At 34.5% G+C, this 6,082-nt stretch overlaps 1 long non-coding RNA gene across 1 annotated transcript; it reads left to right on the forward strand.

The window, feature by feature from the left end:
- The first annotated feature begins 322 nt into the window (after nucleotides 1-322).
- LOC129282260 (uncharacterized) lies at nucleotides 323-4,668 on the forward strand. The gene is made up of 3 exons (XR_008586573.2): nucleotides 323-595; nucleotides 3,296-3,418; nucleotides 4,305-4,668. It is a non-coding gene; the product is annotated as an uncharacterized LOC129282260 (long non-coding RNA).
- The last annotated feature ends 1,414 nt before the right edge of the window (nucleotides 4,669-6,082 follow it).

The raw sequence follows: 6,082 nt of genomic DNA on the forward strand, positions 1-6,082 counted from the left end.
ACTTTTTAACTCTGACATTAAAATTCATATAGAATCCAGTAGGGCCTACATGTACATGTGTAGGTTCTAACTTAGACCTTCGGGAGATGGGGCCTCCGCTGCCTTCGCTTCGGTGGTGGAGCCCCCTGGGTTTATGATAGAGCTATGGAATAGGGTAGTGTAGCTCTAATATATTATAATACTGTTTTCTATTGCCAGGGGTAGAGGCCTAGATCTAGTCAAGATTTATCAGTTGGTAGATGTGCACTACAATAACATGTAAAGTATAAGACACTAGAAGTGAGTGGGGGGTCCCTCTTTGTTAAAAAAAAAACCTGGGCCCTGTTGCAAAAAAATTTATGTCATAATGACATAAATTTCGATAATGACATAAAATCATGCATAGCTTATGCCGTTGACATAAATTCTGTTGCATAAAAATATTTATGTATTGTTTTAGCTTATGACGCGATTTAATCATCATTACATAAACTGAATAGTCACGAACGAGCCTGTTGACATAAACTTGGCATAAGTTGTCATTTTTCAGCCGCAGCAAGTTCTTGCGAAAAAGGGTCATCGGCTTCCCATTTTGACGGGAAAGAGGCATATTTTGGTATGTATCCAATTTTCATTGTTATATATCATAGATAATAGATCTATCTCATGTTCTGACTAAAAATTTAAGTTTCTAAGTATTAAGATATATTTTTAATTAATTATTATCGCCGTCAATTTTATGCAATGATTGCTTGGAAACTCTCCGGCTGCTTTTAGCCGTACAACGCCGGCAGTGCTAGCCGGAGGTTCCGGCGTTTGACACAGACAAATAATGCATGGAATCAACACCGTCAGAAAACAGTTTTAAATAATCTTCACGACATTGGACATTGTTTTTAAGGTTCCTGTGTCGGATGAATATGAATAATGCGTGGAATGAACACCGACAGAAAACAGTTTTAATTCACCTTCACGACATATTGGACATTGATTTTTAAGGTTTTTTTTAGAGTAGGCCTACCCCCGCCCTTTCTGGAAAATTCTAAATCAAGTCAGTAGTCTTTCTAGAGTCTAAATTCTAACGTTAACAAGTTAGATCTAGTCTAGCCTAGGCCTAGCGTTAGATTCGACTAGACTAGACCCTCTACTTAGGGCCTAGAGTCTATCCAGCTCTGTCACTCACTGACCGTCACGTCAGAACCAGGCGCTAGACTTTCTAGCCCTCACTCCTCAGTAACTAAGTCTAAGACAAACTAAGTAAGAATAAGTTAAGGCCTAGCCCAGGCCAGACCTATATATAAGTTATAACAGAGCCTATGTTAGTAGATAAAAAAAAATTAGGCTAGATAGTAGAGCCTGAGTATGGCCTACCTCAAGCGAGTGTTCTTACATGTATAGGCTCCACTAGGACTAGGTGGAGCAGAGGGTAGCGGTAGTGAAGTGTATTGGAGCCTATACGAGCCCTCGTCTGAGGTAGGCAGGGCCAGGCCCTAGCTATATTAGCTATATTAGCTTGGCCCCTTTTAAGTTCTAGTCTAGATCTGCAGTAGTTAGTAGATCTATTCTGATCTAGTTTTCTATCTAGGGTCTAAGTTAGACTAGTCACTAGACCTCCCAGGTCTAGATCTAAGAAATCTAAATTTGTCTTGGACTTGGTTAGCTAAGCTGGCCCTACCATTGTATTACTACTAGTACTACTTTACTAGATCTACATGTAGGCCTACCCCGGCTTGGGCCTTGGTTCTGGCCAGGGAATGAGGTGGTGCAGCCCTGGACCGGGTCTGGCTTGGGCTCCTTCCATTCATGCTTTTATTATAGATCAAATTCGAGACCTAATTCGGGACCCAATCTAGTTTAGCAATACAAGAGATCTGAAATAGATGTAGCTCAGGCAGAACGAGCGATCGCTTGTAATTTATTTGTATATTCTAGGGCCCAAAATTGAAACTCTTTGCATCATAAGTAAGCTAATCATTTGTAGGGCCTATCATAGATTATCTAACATTATGGATCTACTAGAACTACAAATGTTACTCTAGATCCATTCTACCGTATGTCTAATCTTTAGCCTGGTTTCTTAACTCTGACATTAAAATTCAAATTGAGTCTAGTACTGTAGGTTCTAACTTTTTGGAAGACGGGGCCTCTGCTGCCTACGCTACGGTAGTAGAGCCCCCTGGGTTTATGATAGAGATATGGGATAGGGTAGTCTAGCTCTAATATTGTTTTCTAATGTCAGGGGTAGAGGCCTAGATCTAGTCAAGATTCATCAGTTGGAAGATGTGCACTACAATAACATGTAGAGTATAAGAGCCTAGGAGCGAGTTGGGGGAGTCCCTCTCTGTTAAGCAAAAAAAAAACTGAAGTGATTGGTGTGTAATAAAGGTGATAAAATAATCTAGAAAACCATGGGACACCCTCTGTGTTAACAAAGACTGGAGACTACTGAACAGGAAGGGAAAGAAAGGGGGGGGGGGAGAAGAATTACACAATCAACTAATTAAGTTAAACACTGAACTGAAAAGACATGTAATTTCACAAAAAAATTGTCTGATGAGACTGATGACTACATTGTATGTTGATATCTAATATAGATATTAATGTACATCTTGGATTGATATTTTAGACTCTTCCAATTTTTAACAAAAGCAATGAGTTGAACATGCAGTCAACAACAAAAAATAGATCTACATGTATGTATCCTCTGTGTTTTCCGATTTGAATGTATTCTCTGCGAGCTGGCTGCTGGCCTGTAGACAAGCTACCTGTTTGATAAGTTTAATACACTTCTGAGGATATAGTGCACATTTTAGTTCTTTGATTTGTTTAACAGGTTAAAAACCTTATCAAATGCCTTTTCTATTAATTTTAAACCAATGCACAAGTAATATGCTAGGAGAAAAGGCATTTCCATTACCGGTAACTACAAGATTTGGTTTCTGATCTGTGGATAAAAATAACCATGATAATTGAAATTCTCTCGGTGACTGTTATCAATAATTTTTTATACTATATTCTATTTTTTTTACCTATTTACTCTAAAGGATTTTTTAGATAAATTATTAAAGGGGTGCTTTTTTCAGAAAAAAAACCTTGATTAGTATTCTCAATGCACTCATGGATAGAATTCATTTTTACACAGTTCTGAAAATAGCCAGTGAAACTGTCCCAACACCCCTGTCAAAATATATTTGACAAAATCTGTAATGATTAAAATATTTTTTTTTAAAGAAGGGACTTCAGTTTATTCAAAATGTAAATATGAATTCATTCTCATCTGTTACTATTAAAAATTTGGTATTCACTTTCCTAACAGTTGAACGACACAAACGGTGAGAAGAGGTAGAAATAAAGAAGGGGATTGCAACTGGAAGGAGATGGAAGTCCAGACACTCTGCCACTGTGTGCCATTGAACAAGAAATCTCTTTTAGTATGAAGGTGAGTTTTTATATAAAGTTGTGTTTATTGAATATTCTACTTGTAAATACAAGTATACTGTACGGTAATGTTTATTCTAATTTATTTTATTGTTTTTAAGAGCGGTTGTAAATGTGATGTACTGTTATATATCATTCATTTTCAAATATGAATCTCTTTTACAATTCATTCACATCTTGTAATAATTTCATCTTAAATTTACTCACAAAAATGGATGATATCAATCTCATTAATTTTTTTTGGAAAGTCAAGTTTCAATTGACAACTGAGCCCTCTTAATATTTCAATTAATGACAATATAATTATGGAATGCATTCTCAAAAATATGTAAGAGCAAAAACAATGTAACACGTCAAAATTAAAACAAAATCTAGGAAGACTATAGGATCCATACTATTGTAACAATTATTTTCCACTTAACTTTTGCAAGAGATTCAGATTCAGTTGATTTATATTTTTCATTAGAATCTCAACAAAGAGACTAACAATGTGAGCGTACAAGCATAAACACAATATAAGTGCATTTAAGAATAAAATAGTGGTAGGAGTAGAAGGGAGAGGTGGCAAGTTGATAACATAAACATGACCTTGACCTCAATTTTGTGTTGTATTTTTTCGCCACATATGAACATTTTCTTCAATGACTTAATTGAAATAAAATATATATTTACAACCATATAAGGGTATAACAAATAATGTTCGGAGACTATCAACCCATTTTTTATTTTACATTATATATTTTTTTTTATCTAAGCCTGTCATTGCAATCTCAAAAGGCTCTTTCATAATCTTGAAGAGATGCATCATAAATGCACATGTATGTGAACACTCTTCTATTATAAAGTTGAGTTGCTAAAGTTGTTTTCACTGATTATTCTAATTTCAGATTGTTCAAGAGTCAAGACTGTTGAAGACGTGACGTCATGGACCTGGTTGCACATGGCAAGGGAAATATCTGGCTGTACCCTGAAGTATTCTCTTTAAGATTTGAAAATTAACAAAAGTACTAATTTTCATTTTTTCAGAGATAATAATCATATTGCCATTGTGGATATCTTTTTATGATTGTTATCATAAAATTATTATAATGTTAATGATGATAGGTCATAATAATACACATGAACAATAAGTAGAAAAGAAGACAACCAAAAAGGAGGAAAAGAAGAAGATGAAGAAGAAAAAGAAGAGGAGGGGTGGAAGAGGAGAAAAGGAGAAGAATAAATAACATCACTGTGAGTTCATCTTCATGATATTACACAAATCTTTGTCTCTTTTAAATGAAAATATTTATTAAGCATAAAAATAGGATTTAGTTATTCTTGTTTTTAAAGATGTATTATTATGTATCATGTTTGTAGTTGTACACTTGATTGAGGTACATGTACTGTATTCATTTAGGATATAAATAATATGTTTTATTTGAATCCATGTACCTCTTTAAAGGACAAGTCCACCCCCAACAAAAAGTTGATTTGAATAAAAAGAGAAAAATCCAACAAGCATAACACTGAAAATTTCATCAAAATCGGATGTAAAATAAGAAAGTAATGACATTTTTAGGTTTTGCTTAATTTCACAAAACAGTTATATGCACATTCTGGTGGATATGCAAATGAGGTGACTGATGACGTCATACACTCACTATTTCTTTGGTATTGTATAGTATGAAATATGGAATATTCAATTTTTCTCCTCATTGTCAAGTGAAAGAACGATTAATTCCTCCCTGAACATGTGGAATGAGCATTGTTTAATACTATATGATCAGTCAAGTTGGTCCTTATTGTCAAATCTATAAAAAAATGAAATATTGTATAATTCAAACAATGAAAAACAAAAGAAATAGTGAGTAAGGGACATCATCGACTGTCTCGTTTGAGTTGTGCATATGTTTTGTGAAAAATAAGCAAAACTTTAAAATGTCATAACTTTCTTATTTTACATCCGATTTTGATGAAATTTTCAGCGTTTTGCTAGTTTGATTTTTCTCTTTTTATTCAAATCAACATTTTTCTAGGGTGGACTTGACCTTTCAATCATATTTATACAGTCATGATTAAAGGACATGGGACAGGTAACAAGATTACATTGTTTTACAAATTTTAGTGTGTATTTATTTTAAAAGTAATAAATTTAGAAAGTCAAAAAGGGGCCTAAGCTTTCGATCCTAGCAGAATCTTCGTCGGAGGCAAAATAAATTTACATAAAATGTCATTCTTTTTGTTTCATCTCTTTGTTCGTTTTTTTTTATTGAATCGGGAGGGGGTGGGGTGTGATTAAAATATGATTTGCCCCTCAGAACACACTTGTTTCCCTACTAAAAATAGTAATTAATGTTTGTAGAAAATTGTATGATTGTTTTTTATGAACTCTGAATATTGTCCCATAAATTGTCAAATTAGGAAAATAATTGAGATGAAGATTTGAAGTAGGAAGGGCGAGAAATTAAAAGAACATGTCATATAAAAGTGAGAAAGATCCAGAGATGCAAAGATTACACTGTATAAGGAATAATGAGAGAGGGGGGGGGGGGGGGGCGAGGTGAATTAGAACGGGAACAGGGAAAGAAAAAGTACTATAAATGTGAAGGAGTCATTAACAGAGATAGATGTATTGAGAATTGGAGAGATAAGTTCCGAGAATGATAGTGGGCCAATCTCGGAG

The sequence above is a fragment of the Lytechinus pictus genome, chromosome 3 (genome assembly GCF_037042905.1).
Source record: "Lytechinus pictus isolate F3 Inbred chromosome 3, Lp3.0, whole genome shotgun sequence".
Lineage (NCBI taxonomy): Eukaryota > Metazoa > Echinodermata > Echinoidea > Temnopleuroida > Toxopneustidae > Lytechinus > Lytechinus pictus.